A 20,992-nucleotide genomic window follows, 5' to 3' on the forward strand; every position below is an offset into this window, starting at 1 on the left:
TTAAAGGAATATAATCAAACTTGTTTCATGTGATACAACCGCTCCAATGGCCTAGTGGCCTCAGATGCGGGAGGTCATGGGTTCAATCTCCTGCTGAGTCATACCAAAGACTTACAAAAATGGTACTAACAGCTGCCTCGCTTGGTGCTCAGCATTATGAGGTTAGTGTTAGGACTGGTCGTCCCGGTGTCAGGATAATGTGACTGGGTGGGACATCATGCCACATGTCTGTGGCATGACGCCCCAGTGATAGACATCACTATAAACTGTCACACTGCAGACATCGTAGCGATATGACTGAAAAATTGTTAAAGCTATGTTAAAAATTCAAATAACACACACATTCATGTGATACATTTTGTGGTTTTGTACATGATCATCTTTTCTGGCTTTGATGTTTGGAGAGTCTTGATTGAGAACCATGTTTTGATTTAGGAAATGCATGTTTTATAATCTAAAATGTTCTTTACTTCCATTCAGTAAAGGTCATATGTGAAACTTGAAAAAATTAATTTCATCCTGGAAAAACCCTGGAAATGATTGGAAATTTATCTTTAGAAAAGCATGGGAACCATGTAGTTTGCTTTGATGTAAGCAACCTTTAACTTCATTTACCATTTACACAGCTACAGTAATTGTGCTAATATTATGGAGTAAAAGGCAATTACATGTCAAAGTACTGGTATAGCCCTTTACCTCATGCAAGCGTCTTTGGACGCCTCTACTCCATTAGCATGGAAGCACCTTTTGACACCTCTACAAGATTTGCATGGAAGCGCCTTTTGATGCCTGCTGTAAACATCAGCCATTTTGAGCTGGTTTTTGTAGTGCCACCTTTGGGGAAAACCCCCCTATTAGATAGTACATTCATTTCTGCGAATGACAATTACGTCAGATCACGTGGTCGCTATTCATGCACTGGTCGATATCTGCTATTTAAAGTAACTGAGTCATAATCTCCATTTTCCAAAATGGCGGCCACAGATTTCATTTAGTGTGTACGAAGTTTTCATGATTAGAATCACAACCACGAAAAATTCAATAAATTAGGTAAAGTTTCTGATATTGACGTAGGCAGCATTTAGTTTTTATAAATTATCAAATTCAGTTGACTTAGTGATGTAGATGCACATGAAAACCTTGCAAGTTTCGAGTATCGGAAATGGCAGCTACGGTTGGTCACTCGGTCTCACTGACATGATGGTGAACTAGTTCTCTCTCGATTTTAAAGCACATAAAAAAATTCTTCCGTGAAAAATAATTACACAGCTATAGCAATCGGACTTTACTCTTAAATTTTTCCACATGTAATATATGTATACCAAAAATGTAAAATGGTTAAAACTGCTGTTAAACGTAACATCACTACAGTGCTTAACAATTCACAGGCAGGCCTATGTGTATGCTTTCGACTAGGTAACAGGTGTTCTATTTATAGCGTGCTGCACTTTGTCACTATGCTCTATGACGTAAAGGGATAGTTGCCAGACAAAATTCACTCTTAACCCAAGCCAGTTTTGGGGTTTTAACAAATAATGATCCTGGATATCTGTTGGAAAACCAGACAAATCTGTCAATTATAAACAAAGGAGGTACCAAAACAATCATCTTTCCAATGTGTGGAAAATTATGATTTTGTTCAGCCAAAACACAAAACTAAATAAGATCAGTGATGATCTTAATTGATTTTATTTGGAAGCTTAGCCTTCATTATTATCATTCTTACATGAACATGGAACAGTTATGTGAATATATGCAGGTTATGTTCCTTAATCAATTAAATGTCTGTACCTTTTAATAAAGATTACCTTAATTGGTAGGGTCACTTATTATATCTGTAGCGGTTGCACCTAGTGGTCTGGTATTATGAGGTTGTTCCTTCTTACAAAGTGTCCACTTTATTTGGCTACCATTATGTAGAGGTTGATCACTCTCGGTATTGTTGCCCGGATCAAGTAAATTTTAAAATAAAGTGTGAAATTATAGATGGAATAAATAGAGATCTGAGCAGATATATTGAACAGAATTAGATGAGCCCTTGTACGTGGAAAAACAAAAATTTAATCAATTACATAAACAACTGGGATAATGCTTTACATTAGAAAGATGCACTTCTTTTTGGAATAAATCTTTCACCGAATTTCACACAAAATTTATTTATATAAATAGCCAATCTGTTTAAAATGATAGAATTAGTTTATCATATAATCGAGTGAATGATTGACGTCATTGCCTTGTACAACTTCATAGCCTGCTTATTCCGGTCCTCTCCGACTTCACTATGGTGGTTCGTCCAGGTCCTTTTGCTTCTTGCCTTTTCTGACCTCCCTAATGTTTCGCCTCTTTTCGGCCCTCAAACTTTGTGTGGGTAGGTAGATAAGTAAGTACTTAGATACTTGGAGAAGTAGGTATATGGATATGTCAATGGATATGTTAGTGGAGCTATTTCGCCTTGTGCTTTCAAGCTTTGTTCGCTTCTACTGCCAAAATTGTATTCCTTGACTTTCCAGACATTAGGTGTCTTTAACCAATGTTTTACAAGAATTTCTTCCAAATTCAGTCTCAGAGTCCCTTATATTTTCACCCTTACAGGAAAATTGCAGACTGACTAGATTTCTTTCAATAAGGCAATTTATTCACAAGAAATTTTCATGTGGGAACCATGCCCCTTATTTAGCATAACTAATCAGGATTAAATATATTTACAGCCTTTCATAGCTAGGCGCCAAAATTGTGGTCAGCATGACTTGTAGAATTCCAAACAACAGATCTGGAAAATATCAAATTTGACAGTTCCGATATAAAATCGAAGGTACCCTTCCCTTTTCAAGTCACCTAACGGTTAAGTAAACGAAGGCTTAATTAGGAGTCGCTTCCTCTCCCGACACAGGCATTAGAAATCATTGCAGTATAACGATTTAACAAGCACCTGTCCCCATAAATCTAATTCATTTTTCTCTGGCCCAAATTAATGTGCTCGTTATAGATCAACAGAAATTTGCATCCTTACAATATCATTGAAAAAGAGCAATTCATGAGCACATGGATCAGCACAAATGAAACAGCTATGTATGTCTAGATGAAATGTAGTCTGGAAGAATGTGATTTGGTTAATATAATATATGATTAGTATATATTATGTACTGATCGTTTCAAGTGCTGAGCAGAAGTGGCTGAATTAGATGCTCAAATCAATTTTGGGAATTTTTAAGATTTTTTAACAAAATGTAATATTTTTTTAACCCTGGGAGAAAAAAGGTGCTATGGTTGGTAGTGAAAAACGGATGGTTGGCTGACCAAAGAAACACAGTTTTGTTTTTTGCCGAATAAATATGTCCATTGGAGCCATATTTGATACTGCTATGTAGTGCGACTGCCTTATAATCAAGCACATAGGACAGTAGTCTCTAATTACAACATTGTGAATGGGAGCCATGCTGCCTTTCTGCAAAACCACCTTATGAAGTACATAATGCATTATTTTTACTACAATGGAACCTGTCTTGAAAGACCTCCCCTTCTGTCAAAGCATAATGCAGACCTGCCAACTCTTATGATTTTACTGTAAGTCTTACGAAAATTACCATTAACATACATATTTATGGCATACTAGCCAAAATTGTGAAAAATGAAAGTTGCAAAAAAATCGGATAATTGGTTCATCCATGTTTTATTTGGATCGGGTTTCATCTTAGAATTAGTGAAATTAGAGAACCAGGCTAACTTTATTTTATTACACCTAACTGAAAATTGGTAAATCTTATGGAAAACAAATCGGCTGCCTTACTGAGACGGACTCATCAGGGTTGACAGGTCTGATAATGGTCTGTTATGACAGGTGGTCTCATAACAGGTCATAACACTATATAATCAGTAAATTTGTACATAGAGAACATGATCTCTCAAAATAGATGGTCTCAGCAGTGGTCTCTCAAGACAGGTTCTGCTGTACTACTTAATGAAATGGGATCTGTGACTACACCTACCTTACAACAGGAATCATGTTATTATGAAGATCTCTATAGCGAGGGAGTGCTATTATGTGTCTTTAAATAGGAACATACACGGTACTGTTATAAGGACTGCAAGTTATAAGGACTACTACCTGCCGAAAATTAAAAATGTACCCATACTACAGTTTTGTTTGAACCTATGAAAAGTTATATTTTGGATGTAAATAGAATTTTTTGTTTCCCTTTTAGGTATGAATATTGACCCTGCTCAGTTTTCTATGGATCACCATGGTTACCCATCACAAGCAAGTGCATATGGATCTTACATGTTTCATCCATCTCATGGTAAGTGAATATTTCTGATCAACAATTTTATGTTGCCATATTCTTTGGAGGCTGACTATTGTGTTACTTGTGTCCATATTTATGTCTGTATTTTGTCTTCTTAATAATTTTAGAAAGACTACATTGAAACGAAATTGGAACACCCTTATGTTGAGCTTTTATGCTATGACAGTCTAATGTTCAGTTCATGGTTACCTTTTTTCCTCATAAACTTGAACTGAGTGATGGCCTTAGTTCGGAATAGAATCTTATTTCTGGGTCTTTCTTGTTAAATTTCACACAGAATCTTAACTCTTTATTTTACATTTTTTTCTTCATAATTTTGTAATTTTGAGTTTGATTTTTATATATAGATGTATTTTTTAGTTCCTGTTTGCTACACTGGTTATAAAAAAATCTTCTAAATACTTCTCGTTAATCAGCATGTAATTTTCTTTTAAAGACTTCTTATATTGACTTGATGATACCAATTGAACATGGTGTCGATTTGGCATCCAGTATGGTCATCACAGCCACCGTTTTGGGACTTTTGTCATGACTACTTCTTATGAGTGAAAATATTGGCATGGGATTTAACCAGAAGACTTCTTATACTGTACAGTTGGTTCAAATGAAAGTTTTGCTGCTGATATAACCAATACATCCACCACCATCTTCAAATGTTATGACTACTCTTTCAAACTAGATAGAGCCATCAACTTTATGGTTTGCTAAACAACATATTGTGCTGCTCAGACATCTAATGCAGCCACCCCATTTGTTGGCAAATTGATTTTAAAAATAGATAATACACTGACTATGCAGTAATGGCAGCAAATGGCTATAATGCAGATATTTTCCAAAAGTGCTTCCAAATTCTAAAATGCTTGGCTGCAGTGACTGTTGTGGGAATTAGTGCTTAGACAGAGTGTACCATGCACTACACTCTTGTCTTTGAGAATCTGACATCACTTTTGCAGGAAATGAAAACCTCTCAGCTTTACTTCATCTGCTGTGCACTAAGATCATTGTCTAGATTGGGGCTTAATTTGTCAGAAGAGAAATTTAGAAATATTTATATCAGTGGTGGGGTGGTGGTATTATGGCACAGCAACACAAGTTGGTTATTTATTGCCAAAGCAATTGAAATAAAGTCTTACCCAAGGACATACCATGGTATCCAGCCTGGACTGGTCTATTGGTATAATTCACTTGTACCCTTTCAATTGTTAGTTCAGCATGCATTGAGTCATCATGACCCCATATATCAAACAGATGTAGCAGGTTATTCTGCATGTTAGAATCCATTGCTGATAACATGCATTGCACTCTGTAAATATTGTCAGAAATATGAATCAGCAGCTATGATATTACTTCACAGATATGTACAGTAATGCCTGTGATTTATTAATACCCTCAAAATTTTACATGCTCTATTAATTTTGCATGCCCTCATAATGTTTGATGCCTGTAAAAAGAAGAAATTGTAATCATTTATTGCACTTTATATTGCACCCTATTGTACTTTAATGTTTTAAACAGCTTACTCTTAACATTTTGCACAGAAATTGGTATAATTTTAAAAGCTTGGTAAATTTATGTTCTTGAGAATGAACTGACAATTAAAATTAATAGCATTGTTTAAAAATCTTTATTCATCCCCCTTCCAAAAAAAAATTAATAGAATATTAGAAGTTAGAAATATTCCTGACAGTGCTGTGATAAACTATAGTTCATTGGCAATAATCCAATACCAGCAGATTCTTGCATTTTGCATGAGTTATTTTGTTACCAATGAACGCAACATTTCTGAATATCAGTTGTTGAAACTGTTCACAAGTTTTAAGAAAAACATGTAAATCAGGGCTTTGCAGAACCACACATTTCTTGTGTTACAAGACAAACAATGATAACTGAACGCATGCATGTTGGAATGCAGCTAGTGTTCTGGTTGTACTGCATGTACTCTGCACTTTCAAGCCCTTATTCAGCAGCATTTAAAAATCAGATGTAGAAATGGAGAATACCTTGCATAAGAACCATTTAAGGCCATATTAGGTGAGACTTTTGATCATAGAGCAAATAAATCTTGATGCGGATCAGAGAGTAAATGGGACAGGCATGATTGACAACAGCTGTATGAGAATACGGAAGTCTGTCATACCTGAGGAATTTAAATATATTTGGCATTAGCAGTGACATTGGCTTTTGGTGTATACATCTGATTTTGATTTGTACAGAACAGTTGATACATCAGCCCCATACTTAAGCATAAAACAATACTAACTGGGATATATTTCTTAATATTCTAAGAAAGTAATGCCTGTCTTTGTGACTTCCTAAAACATTGACATGAGATGACAGACATGTACTAGAACAAATAGCACATATTATATTATTAGTAATAAAATGTGGCTGCATGTGAGGGGTAAATTTTACAATTGTGCACTAATATGTTGGCTGCTAGTTGCTTTTGATGGGTGGCCTTTCTTGAAGGGTACTTCTGAACACAAACTCATCGGTGCCAAGGGATTCAGGCCGTAAAGAGTGGGTGGCTGGTGGTCCGGGGGGGGGGGGGGGCATTCATGAGGGGGACCACTGTAATGTAATGCAAATAATAAGCACTGTGTAATAAAAATGCTTGGTAATTTATGAACTTCTATAATACATATTGACACTAATTACCAAGATAAGAAATTGTTAAGAAGCAGTGGTATCAGTTGAGATAGCTACCACATGTTTCTTGCTGCATCTTAGATTTTATGCCAAAATACAAAAAATTACTTTAATAAATCATAAATGTCTGAAAAATTCCTTGTACACATTTTTATAATTAAGATAGAAATGAGAAGTCATCCAAAATGTCAGTCAAAATACAGTTGGTATGGGTTGTGCTTGTATCTCAGTCCTGAAGTAATATCAGATTAGAAATTTCCTAGAAAATCACCTGAAGGTTTTTTAATTAACCCAAAATATAATTATAAGAAATTCCAATCAAACTTTAATTTCGCTTACATGTTGTACATTCTGCAATTATGAAAACCTTTTACATTTAACCTGTTGGAACAAAGGGGTTATTTTACTACTAGGCATCAGTGTGTTGTCCTAACAAAAGGCACATATATGTGTACAACATAACTCTATCTCAACTGTTCTTTTTTTTTCCTGGGTGCTGAGCAATGGTTTGGAAGGGGGCTGAGAGAGTTTTTTATATTGTGTACATTATTTGTTCATTGTTAACAACATTTTTGGATTTAACATGGCAATTTTTCACTGTATACACGCTGCTATGCCTGGAATTCTGAAACTGGTAAGGGATTCTATCTTGAGGAGTACCATAATCGTCATCACAAGTAGGTCACTATGACCCATATTTCATGCATTACTGCCTTAAATTGTTCTGTTTCTCAAACTCTTTCATGCTAAAATTATCAGACTATATAAGTGTTTGTATCTGTTAGTACCTCACCCTCACAACAAAAAGTCAATATGACCTATATTTAACTGGTGAAGGTTAAGTTCTACATATGTAGGTCATAACAGGCTTTTTATTGCGTCACATTTTCACACACATACACACACAGGCAGACAGAATTAAACCTGGAATCATGAAGTTGGTGAGGGGATGCATAAACTACTATGCAGCTGCATCACAAAAGTAGGTCACTGTAAACCATATCCCTGTTGATTAATTATATCCTCAATATATTGGACCTTATTTAACTTAACTGAAGAAGATTGGCACGGTGATACAACTTTGAAATAAATGACCATACCAAAGCCCAATTTTGATGCTAAAGTGACCTTTGTTTTTTCAGTTGTTTCTTACACCTACAATATCTTGCACCTTTTTTAAAACCTATACTCCTGAAAATTGGTATTTAGATCCAACTTGATATAGGGAAGTCAGACTTGACAAAACTGGGTCACTTTTATATTTTCTAACAAATCTTCATTATGCCTTGAATATCTTGGATCCCATTTCACTTGTACTTGTGAAAATTTAAATATTGGTACATCTCAATAAATGTGACTAAATTCCTACAGAAATTAGGTCATATTTCCTCGCATTCATGTCCAAAGGACTTTTGTATCTTTGGTTTTTCATTTTTTACATCCTCAGTATTTTGCATGTAATGATACCAGCACTTACAGAAATCTGTGTTTACTTCTCAAAGAAAGTAATTTATCATATCAAAACTAGGTCACTTTGACTCAATTTGCAGTCACTTCACAATTTTTAGCAATTGATTCTTTACACCCATAATACTTTTGACCCCATCTCATCTGCATTTATGAAAACTATTTATGTGCATGCATCTTTTGATTAAAATAATTTAACCATACTGACCTGATGTCTGTATGTTGACAATGTAACAATGTCAGCATTTTGACTCGATTCACCTGCATTTATTAATTTTTGTAATATGACTGCATATCAAGGTGAGCAATTTTACCATACAAAATCTAGGTTTTTGTGATCTATTTGCCAGACCTGAGTGCCTTCATTTTGCAGGTATCCTTTTCTTATCATCAATATTTTGAACCATGTTTTAGCACTCTTGACATGGCATGTGAAGGCACCTCAAGAAGTTGTTCCATACCAGATTAACTCAATAACCCCTAGCGTGTTAGGAGGTAGTATCCTACTGCCGAGCTCTGTAAAGTCATGGTCATGCATGACACACTAATGTGGGTGGTATTATAGAAAGGTAGACAGATGTAGCTCTACAATGATACCAAATAATCGGGAATTTCGAGTTGCACTACAAAATACAGAGGGAAAAACCTCAAATTTTGGAATCAGCTTTTTTCTATCCAAAATTGGCCCATGGTCGGAAATCTGAATTTGTGTCCGGAGTTTAGACTTTTTGGTCTCCAATCTAAGGCAAACTGGTATGAACTGCAAAAAGACAGATGAACCATTGCAAGAAATAGGATAAGATGGGCATTTGGAATAAAGAGTGGTCTCGATACAAAGATAGCAACAAAAAAAAAAGAAAAAACCAACTTTTACCCTTCTGCTCATGCGCGAGCCAAATAGCCAATGAAAAACTATATTTCTAACAGAACTAGGCAGTATGTTATTGAAAGATCACCTGGAATTTGGTGTTTTCGGATGCATTCAGAAATAGCTTTCAAAATGTGTTTCCTATTTGAATTTCAGGCGAAAACGACAAAAACCGCCAGGGGTTAATGTGTTAAGATCGCTGAAGCATAGTGTTCATGCTTAAATGAATTGGTGTTTTCAGCTGTCTGTTGCCCTGTTTAACCAATATGTGAAAATTGGTATGGGAGTCATCTTGAGGAGAGTTACTCAAACCCATTTTAAGGCTTGAATATCTAAAAAAAATTCTCCATTTCAGTCTGAATAATGTTGACTATTCTATGTGTGCTTCTGTGAGTGGATTCTTGTTTACAAGTACACACCTAGTTGGCCTTTACTTTTGTTTTGTATTTCATGGGAGTTGTTTTCCAAAATCTTAACCTTTTACCTTTTCCCTCCTGGTATATATTTGTCTTGACTTGTTTTGTATTTCTTGCAAGCTGTTGTTCAAAATCTTGACCTTTTACCTTTGGTTGTTTGTGGTGTATATTTACCTTCATTTGGACTACTTGTGTGTGTATGATCCCAGAGATTTTGGCATAATGCTGCCTAGCATTTGCTCAGCACTATATAGCAAGGTTTTCTTTATGTGTCATAAATCCTTTACATGAATACCTACCTACCTCAGGTGTGTCTATGTGCTAATCAGGATGTATGCTGTTTGCATGAACCAGAATTAGACTGATCAGTATGGAGCATGATTTGCAATGCTTTATGTCATGGTTGATCAGAGACAGAGCTATTCACAATTGAATTTTCATTATGCACAGGGTAATTTAAGTGTAAGTCAAATTTGCCCCCAGAGTAGTAATCAGGTCTATTATGCTCATCTCACAGTGAATGTCTTCTTTCCCCTTGGGCACACTGGCTGATCCAGAACTAGGCTGTTCACAGCCAAGTGTAATTTATATGGGAGTCAAATCTAGAGTCAGTCACATTTGCCCTGGAGTCATAATCAAGGTTTATTGTAGTGCATCTCCAGGGAGTGAAACAATAGGTCTGTGCCACCTATCAATACAATTTTTCGTACTTGCCAACAATATGATACATTATCAAACACTCATTAACTTGATCATTTCATGTTATGAAGATCTATTCAGGGTTAGAAGTGGATTTTGAAAACCTCAATTTCATTTTGAACTCAGTAACCTAAGAAAAGTCTTTTTAAAAAAGGCCTTTAAAAAAGAGAAGGAAACCTAAACAATGTAAACAGTGATGAATGGCTCTACCCAACCCCCAAAATTATTTTTGTGTCACAGGTTTTTATTAGGCTAGACTAGTGGTTGTGAAAGTGTTCAGATTAAAAACATCTGGTCATATTCTTTTATTCATTTATTGAATGGCTTTTTTGCTGGGTAACGTGCAAGAGGATATTTTAGCTGAAACTTCTTAGCACTTGTAGGTATTTGTTTTTTAAATATTAATTTTCACTTTATCTTTACTTTCATCTTTATTGAGAAACAAACTCAAGGCATACTTTGTCAGACTTTTAATTAAATGTTATGCACATCATAGAGATAATCTTGAAACTGCTGTGTGTCTTAAACCTAAACAAAATTTAAAACTTTAAAAAAACTATGAAAAAACCTAAAAATTTTAAGTATAATTTCTCGGATGCAGGAGGTCGTGGGTTCGAACCCTGGCCGAGTCATACCAAAGACTTACAAAAATGGTACTAACAGCTTACTCGCTTGGCGCACAGCAATAAGAGGTTAGTGTTAGGACTGGTCGGCCTGGTGTCAGGATAATGTGACTGGGTGGGACATCATGCTACATGTCTGCGGCATGATGCCCCAGTGCTAGACTCACTATAAACTGTCACACTGCAGACATTGTAGCGATATGACTGAAAAATTGTTAAAGCTACGTTCAAAATCTAAATCACACACACACTCTTTTAACCCTTTCTGTCAGTAGTTGGGTGTTGCCCTTTTAAAACCTCTTGACATCCTGGTTGTCTTTTCAGGATGCTGTTTACAGACAGACATTGAATGGCCATCATATGCTATTATTATCCTTGACAAAATTTTAGAAAATACTTTCAAACAGACTACCTGTTAGTTGTCACTGAGCTTTTTAGACCATTTCAGGCTAGTCCATTTAATCAGGTACATAACTCCGCTTGGTTACATCACCCTATATTTTGCACTGCATGTATCTTTTTTTTTTAATAAGCATCATGTCTTCATTTGCATTTGGAAGGCTTGTGTTATCTTCAAATCAGAATAAATAGAGCAGTTTCCTATCTTGCCTAGAAGCAAGTTACAGTGTTTGAGCAGAGATGGCTAACAACCAAATCTGTAACTGCAAAACATCTCTTGTGGCCACAGGCATCTATTTCTGTCATTGAAAGAGGAACTTATTGAGTATGCTCACTCTACACTATAACAAAAGTTGACTATAGCTTGTACGTTATGGAATTTACTTCCTTGTCAGTTCTATGTTAAAGTGGTTTTTTTTTTCTCTTCCTGGCAGCATGGTCAGTTGTTGATCATATATATATATATATATATATATATATATATATATATATATATATATATATATATATATATATGAGTAAAATGAGATATTCCAAACTTGTTCCCCATGTACAACTTAATTACTTTACAGTAAACCCCTAATTACATGTGTAATCATTCCTGGAAATCCTCGCGTATGTCAAATTCACCTGACTTGAGATGAATTTTCCCATAGAAAATATTAGATGAGTGAATTGTTGCATTTCTGTGACACCAAAAGTACCAAAATTAAACCTTTTTCAGTTAGTGCTTTATTAATTATGTTACCCCAATTTTTTAAAACACATTTATTTAATTTTCATCCTGTTTGAACATGCATAAATTGGTGGTTCCTGCTTGAGAACTCATGCTGCATGTTCATGTATATATGCAAATGACGAATGTCTTTGTGTTTATTTTTCTGTTTTTGTGTTAGTATTGTGAAAATGTGAGACCTGAGTTGTTCAAATATTCTTAAATTGGGAGTTACTGTTTTGATTATTTAATAGCCACTATTGTGCTGTTGTTTTGTATTCATTTGGATAAAGTTTTGATGCAGTGATTCCAGTTTGTCACACTGTGAATAAGTAACAGTTCTGATTAGTGGTTATTAATTTAGTCTGGTACTGAACAAAGAATAGCAGCTGATCTGAATTTACTGTAACTTATTTAACTATGACACACCAAACATATGGCCTTTAAATTCAATTGGAGTAAAGAGGTATGAAGAGTGTGTTTGTGTGTGTGTGTGATTTGGATTTTTAATGTAGCTTTAAAAAAAATTCAGCCATATCGATATGATTTTTGCATTGTGGCAGTTTATAGTGCACTGGGGCATCATGATGCAGATATGTAGCATCATTACCAAACCAGTCACATTATCCTGACACTAGGCAGACCAATCCTAACACTAACCTCTTAATGCTGAGCACCAGGCGAGGCATTTGCTAGTACAGTTTTTAAGTCTTTGGTATGACTCAGCCAGGGTTCTAGCCCGTGACGTCCCACATCTGAGGTGGAGACTCTAACCACTAAGCCACCAAACCTGTCAGTGCAAAGGTGATTATTAGCTGATCAGTTAAGAACCTTAATCATTCATGAAAAACAAGTCTGAAATGTCTTTTTTCAGTATATGTGATTAGTGACTGAAGGCGCTAATGAGTCAAAATGATTAGCATAAATGTTAACATGGATGGGGAACAAATTTCGTGCCAATCTGAGCTGTAGAAGCCAAGTGGGTGTTGTCAATATTTTTTTAAAATTGCAAACAATCTGACAGAAATTAGTGCATAAACAGCTGTCTCGCATGCATTCTCAACTTAAATAAAGAATACAAAGACAAATTCGCTAATTTATGACTGTTGAAGACTAAGGCAACTTGGACAGGGCAAGTTTTGTTTTGTATAGATTCTTCACCTATTGTATCAGTGTGGGTACTGATATGAATAAAGTATTGATGTAATAATGTACAGTTATAACAATTATTTCACCTATAGTATCTCCGAGCCAAGATTTTTTCTCCTAAGGGCTACACAATTTAGACTTAATGACTGACCTGGGAGTAAATGAGTGTACTAAATACAAAAGCCAATTGGGGATCAAAGTCAGTTTCTTCTCCACCAGATATCCTGGTGCAATAAATGTTGTCTTTCTTCAGATGTGTTTTCTTTGGAAGAAAATTTTGTTAAAATTTTTTTCTTCTAGGATATAAAATTTGTTCCTTTAAACTGTGACAAATATAGACATTATTATTATTACAGTGCGACCCCACTATAACACAGTAGTTGGAAACCATAGAACCCGACAGTGTTATAGACCGAACTGTGTTATAAGCAACCAGGTCAGTTAGCTGACGAAAATGTACCCCCAAAAAATTGTCAAGGGTGTAGGTAATAAATGCGGGCAGTAAAATAAGTACTTCATCGGCACAGTTACCATCTTAAATTGATGCATATTAAATGAGAAATACACCTGTAGTGAAAACAGAGAAGACATATATAATAGTTTACTTTTGTTTAGAGAACCATGAATTGGTACATCTGTGTGAATCTTGTTTATATATAAATGTCTAATGTATAGCATGAATAGAGTATCAACACCGTGTACTCACCCGCAAACCTCATCATATACATTGAATCCACAATACAAGTGATTCCATCAAAAATATGCACACACACAGCTTTAAAATATTCAATAATTATTGTAACAGGTCATATTGGTTAGAATTCAGTGGAAAAACGTAGCACAATCATGTAACAAATAACAAACCACATTTACTTTTCAGTACATTCCAAGTCGATAAAAGTTAGTTTGCGTTTTATCTCTTGACCCTATAGAGCATAGTTACCCATTGCAGCGCACTATAAATAGAACACCTGTTACCTATTCGACTCCATACGCATAGGCCTGCCTGTTAACTGTTAGGCTATGTAGTGTATGTTACGTTTAACAGCAATTTTAACCATTTTACATTTTTGGTACACATCTGTTATGTGTGGAAAAATTTAAGAGTAAAGTCCGATTGTTATAGCTGTGATATTATTTTTTCACTGAATTTTTTTAAATGTGCTTTAAAATCTTGAGAGAACTTGTTCACCGTCAAGTCAGTGAGACCAAGTGACCAACCGTAGCTGCCATTTCTCATACTCGAAATTTACAAGTTCTGAATTTGATAATTTATAAAAACTAATTGCTGCCTACATCAATATCAGAGCCTTTACCTAAGTTATTGAATCTGTCATAGTTGTGATTCTAATCGTGAAAACTTAGTAAGTACTGAATGAAATCTGCGACCTCCATTTTGGTGAGTGCAGATTACGAACCAATTACTTTAAATAGCAGATATCGACCAGAGCATAAACAGTGACCACGTGATCTGACATAATTGTCATTTGCAGAAACAAATGTAGTATTTAATAGGGGGTTTCCTCAAAGGTGGCACTATGAAAACTGGCTTAAAATGGCTGATGTTTACAGCAGACGTCAAAAGGCGCTTAAATGCGAAAGGAGTATAGATGTCAAAAGGGCTTTGATGCAAATGGAGTAGAGGTGTCCAAAGGTGCTTGCATGAGGTAAAGGGTTAAGCGGCCATTGGTAGGAAACTTTCACAGCACTGTTAACGTGTTCCAGTCACGTTGGAAAATGCAAAAATCCATCAGATTCCATCACTTTTATTTAAGTTTGGTACTGACTTCCTTTGAAGAAAAGTTCTTTGCTGTTATTGAAAGATTGTAGTCTGCTTTCTTTGATGAAGTGTGGATGCGCTATTGAAGTCACCGCTAAAGGACGGCTTTGGAGAACCAAACAAATGCCCATTTCTTATTGTGGCGGCAACATCAAATAATTGCATTGTATGATTGAGACCAGTATTTTTTCCATTTGCTGAGTACGTTTTCATAACAGTTGGTGCTTCAAAGGTAATCTGTTTCCTTTGAAATTTCAGCAAACTATTTTATCTGGGTACATTTTTAAAAAGGAATTGGCTATCGTTTGGACTATTCTAGTTACTGTCCCTCCATGCCTACTGAATAAACCAATAAGTTAGGTGTATTTTTTTTATTTTACATTTGTGGTAGCAGCGTGATGCTGCCTTTGATGCATGCGTTCGAAAATTAACTAAGGGTCAACGGGCTATAGAAACACAGGTGTTCTGATGACAGGGATTATTACAGAAAATGTGAGTGTTCTGAAGGATTTAATTCTGAGTAAAAAGAAGAGGAATTTTACTTAACCATCCATGTACAAATGTCAGTCTTTGTAAATATTTTAATTACTAGTGAGCGGCTGAAAATCCAATGAAAGACATGTTACAAGACTATGCCTCATCCTGTTGAACTCGATTACAAGAAATGTCAACAACAAAAAAGTGGATATTTCACAACATAAAGAACTAATGCTAGATGTCAAGATAAACGGATTATGATATAACAATGCACTGTTTTGATGGTTTGTCAATATGGACAAAGAATTTGTTTTTGTAACAATAGATACATTTCAGTGCATTTTATATCCAGTTTGTGGCTTCCTTTCTTGGGGCCTCTGAATTTCTGCACTCCAAACCAATGGTTGTATATAAAAGTTTAAACAGCCAACAATGTAGCCAATAAATAATAAAAAGCCACATGGTATGTTTTGCAGTCAATAAGGAAAACCAATCTAAGTTTGTGACATTGGCAAAGACCTACGAGATCCCAGAATAAACTTTCTATGCATTTTCTTCTTCATACTTTTAAGAAGTAAAAAATACATTTTCATGTTTGAGATAAATACATATAAAATTTCAGGAGCTAAGCCATGATCGTCTTGTATTATTCATATACGATCTCGTCCCCAAAATGATAACAAACTTTTTGTTGTTTTTTTCGTACTTTTTAAGAAAGAAATTTTTTGTGCACAAGAAAAATACATGTATATGAAATTTCGGAAGCCATGCCATGACTGTGTTACAGGCAAATTCATGTTATAACGGAGTGTGTTATAGCGGGGTCACATTGTATTATTATTGTTGTTATTATTATTATTAAAGGAAGAACCCCCAACCCATGAGAAGATACGATCAAGCTCTCTCAGATACCCACATTGGCTGAGCTCAAGACTCGAACACAGGCAGACAGATCTGTAACAGTGAGTTCTTCAGACCACTCGGTCACTTATGGCCCTCTGTTAAGGATGGAGTGATTTCCTTAGCAGTCCTATGCATGTACTCTTGTATTGCTTGGGATTGAAGCCAACCTGGAAACAAGACCCTGGGACAGGTAGACTTAGAGACTGCAGCAAACAATCACACATGTTGGTTGGGTTGAAAGAGAATCAGCAGTAATATCAGGGACTGCTACTTTGTATTAACGGTTGAAAACATTTCTGAGTTTTGCATAATATCAGGGCAACTGTTACCTGCAGTGTCAATGACAATGTTGCTCAGGACTATGACTGTCTCAGTCTCAATTTATGTTGCTGTAGGATGTACCAGAACACACCTTTCTTCCAGAAAGACATGAGAGTCCAAAAGAACAAGAGGGCATGATCCAAATTATGATTGATTTTCTTGCTGATGTGAGATGGTTCAATGACTGACTTTATCAGTTTGAAAGGACTGTAGACAAATGGAGGTGGGGAAATCAGAATGAACCATTTGAACTTATTGAAATAATTGATAGTTTAGAGCAGAAACTACTGTTGAATGAAAATGGGCTTGAAAATCAAGAGGCCTAATACAGATAGCAGATATTAATTTTTTGTGACCTGCAGGAGATGAAGAGAGAAAAGTTCAGTGATACAGAAAAGGCAGTTAGTGCATAAGGCAGAGTTTTGATGTGACTAGTCAAAGATTGATATAGAATGAATACACCATCTCTGGGGGGCCCCAAGTGGCCGAGTGGTCTAAAGCACTCCCCATTCCGGATCAGTGCCATCTCACCTCTGTCTGCGTGGGTTCAAGTCCAAGGCTCAGCTAGTGTGGGTACGTGGGAAAGCATGCCAGTAGCTTCTCGTGGGTCGGTGGTTCTTCCCTGGGTTTTCCAGGGTTCTTCCTCCACCAGTTATACTGGCCGCCATGTATAGCCTATCTTGTGCTGAAAAATGGCGTTAAACCCTAGAACAACAACAACAACAACAACACCATCTCTGATCAACAGAGTCCAAAGGCTGCAATTATTAAATATTCACATTTCAGGGATGAGGGAGAAGTTCTAAAGAATTCAAGTAAAGCTTTTAAGAAGGTGCAAGAGAAAGAGCATCAAGAAACTAGACATACTTGGAAGCTGTATTTTTGACTTGCAGAACATTCCTAAAATAGTTAAAGTATGGCACACTCCTCATAAATACAACTAGCTATTCATATAATGAAAAAAAGAGAAGAACATAACAGTTTCAACAATCAAATCCAAAAATAATCCAAGAATAATCCACAAATTAAATTGCAAAAATCCTAGTAATAAATGTTCTAATAATTTCAAGTTTGAATCCTGATGGAAAATCCAAGGTGGATGAGGATGACGTATGCTGTAGTTAGTACTGTGCATATCTGCAGTTCCTTGTAGAAATATAAAGAATGGCACTCCAGTGTTGGAAATCAAAATTAAATTTGTAAGCAATGTCTTTCCAAAATTTCTGTGCAATTTTCAAAATATTTCCAGAAAAACGAATTAATCCTTTTGAAATCCAACTGATCTGAAGAAAATTATAACTCAAAATCTATCTACAACAAAATAACTTGACATCAGTGTAAAAAGCCCCAAACTGAGAAATCTCTCTCTACGCATCTCAATTAAAACTAATAAATGTGCAGTAATGAAAAAACGAAATTGCGAAATCAAAGAAGGGGGGGGGGTCACGTGATCGTGTTTATGTCACGTACACCAAAAATGACCCTGACAAAAACCAATCATTTTAAAATAAAATAGAACTTGTAATAACATCCGGCATTGGCTAAACAGTAATTGCTTCTCTAGTCTCCCCCCCCCCAATTTTCAAAAATGAGTGAAAACTTTACACTGTTTCTCGAACTCAACAACATAGCATTGTCTCATACATTGGGACCTACATAATTGTATTTTTATTCAAAATCTTTTGAATAATATAATATTTATGCTCAGTTTTCCATCAGGTGAATATTTTCCTAATATATTTGCCCGAATGTTTATTAAAACAGATGGTCTGACAAAGTGGTACTTCCCAGTCACAACGATGTCTGCCATATGGACAGCGTTCTTTTTGCATACCATGGCCCAGCAACATGGAATGAATTGCCCACTGAACTTTGACACAAAGACACAGTGATCACATTCAAGAGGGCTCTTGAAACTCACTTATTTCGACTGCAAGAACAAACTTAAAGATCTAATAATGTTTCCCAACTGAAATATTCTAAGCATGTTTTTTTATTTTTTAATGTTTTTTCTAATTTTATGGTGTTTGTTTTTGTAATAATATTATGTTTTTTATCTTATAGGTGTTGTCTAATGTTGTAAAGCGCTTAGAGCTTCTAAAGATTAGGCCCTATACAAAGACCTCATTATTATTATTATTTTTATTTATTTCCCTTGACAAGTTCATTTCTCTGTTTTTATCATCAAATGAAATTGTCCAGTGATAGTTGCTATAACCAGAAACGTATATAACAATATCTCTGCTATAATTTACTCTGGAAGGGGTTGATGGTCAATCAGCAATTAACGCACATGCCTGCGAATGTGCAACAGTTTGTCAGTGTAATTGAAATCAACAGCAGCTATTTGATGGGTTGATGCCTACATTTCGCCTTGAGGTACAACATAAGACCGGAAATAACTGTCTAAGGCAAGGGATTGTCTCAAAACATATGCATTCTCAATCTATATCTAAAAAATAAAGGGCGAAGTCATATTCACTTCCCTAAAAGATAGAGGTGAAGTTTTCCTTTTTAGGCAGCTTAGTTGCCCATTTAGCCTCCTGAGCAGCAGATACTGTAATGGCAGCAAGAACGCTGGACATCGCTATAAACTGTCACACTGCAGACATGGTAGTGATATGACTGAAATTTTGTTAAAGCTACATTAAGGATCTAAATAACACACATATACAAAATAGTCACTATAATATATTCACAGCAACAATACATTGGTTCTTTACTCAGTTATGTATTGCCATTCAGTCAAGAGATGACTAATGAAGGCTATTTTGTAGCTGAATTTGTCTTGGAGCTTATTTTTTACTGTCTCCTTGTGAAGGTTTTTATTTCACTGGGGACTGTACACACTTTGTCCACAGGCAGACCAAGGACAGACTGTTCTTGATTGAGTGTATGTTATAGAAGAGCTAATTCAGTAGTTAGTCAAATATGCCCTGCATTGTGTACATCCAAGTTACACCTGCCTGTTCCATATTTAAACTTGTCATTCCCCTAGGGCTACTTAAAATGGTCATAAAGATTACTGCAAGGATGACCCAATATATTTACCTAGGTAGCATATTTGCATCAGGTCTAAATAATAAAAAAATAATTTAGGGAAGGTATAAATGTTTAATAGGTCCACCTTGTTAGTATACTTGGCACTTTTTATACCTTTGTCTGTGACCAATACAAGGGGTGGGGGACAGTTCTGACTGGTCAGACTAGGTATACAATGTTACATAATACTGATAGTACACAATCATGTGGGCCAAAAGCTGGCAAGATTCCACAAATTTAATTGGTATAGCATTGGAAGCCAAAGGTCACCAATAGCCATCATAGGTCAGCTGCTGTAGTGTATCCTATGCAAGTTGTGGCTTTTAAGACAGGTTGTTCCCAATGAAACATCCACAATGAGTGTCATTTAGCTCCAGATTTGGAGTCTGTGGAAAGATGGTTGATAATTATTCTGTAAGTGTACAGCTTGGGATTTTTCAAAGGAAAATAAATGGAAAATTGTCCTTATCAATTATTTGCTGTTGTTTTAAGTTTGTTTTGTATAAGGATGCTTTAGATTGTTATAGTGTTAAGTACTTGTATTGATTAAAAGTATAAATGATGAAAACTAAGATCTAATATGCTGAAGTTTTTTTTATATCTCCTAGCCATGAAAGAAAAGAGCTTATTGGATGGCCTGTAATCCATCATCTGTCTTGTCTGTTAGTACAAGTTTGGTATCACTACCCCACCTGAGCTATTTGGAGGATTGCTATGAAACTTAACACACATTTCTTTCATAGTCCAGTCGGTCCTGGATGAAAATGGTGCCACTCACACATCTAACGTGGCTAGCGCACTGGCCATCATGAAAATCTTCTCACTTTTTCTCCAGAATTCACAGTCATACCAACATGATGGTTCCACTCAAAGACTTGTTTTAATGTCTGATTGGTCATAATGAAAATTGTGCCAGTCTGATATTGTATATGGTCACCTATTTTTGAAGATCTTGTTATCCACTCAAAGACTTGTTTTAATGTCTGATTGGTCATAATGAAAATTGTGCCAGTCTGATGTTGTATATGGTCACCTATTTTTGAAGATCTTGTTAACACCACTTGAACTGAATGAATAGTTATATCAGCATAATGGATTTCACTTTCACTCATCTTCTTGTTATGTCTAGTTGGTTCTGCATGAAAATGGTGCTCATCTGATATCCAATATGGCCACAACA

The 20,992-nt window shown here is 35.6% G+C and overlaps 1 protein-coding gene across 1 annotated transcript in view; it reads left to right on the forward strand.

Annotated features, from left to right (window-relative positions):
* The first annotated feature begins 4,231 nt into the window (after positions 1-4,231).
* Positions 4,232-20,992, forward strand: part of LOC149789582 (retinoic acid receptor beta-like) — a 127,441-nt gene continuing 110,680 nt past the window's right edge. Inside the window, exon 1 of the mRNA XM_089971606.1 lies at positions 4,232-4,298. The gene's annotated coding sequence lies outside the window, so the exon portion shown is untranslated. The remainder of the gene's footprint in view (positions 4,299-20,992) is intronic.

This window comes from Sinohyriopsis cumingii, chromosome 10 (genome assembly GCF_028554795.1).
Source record: "Sinohyriopsis cumingii isolate HCF-2022 chromosome 10, ASM2855479v2, whole genome shotgun sequence".
NCBI lineage: Eukaryota > Metazoa > Mollusca > Bivalvia > Unionida > Unionidae > Sinohyriopsis > Sinohyriopsis cumingii.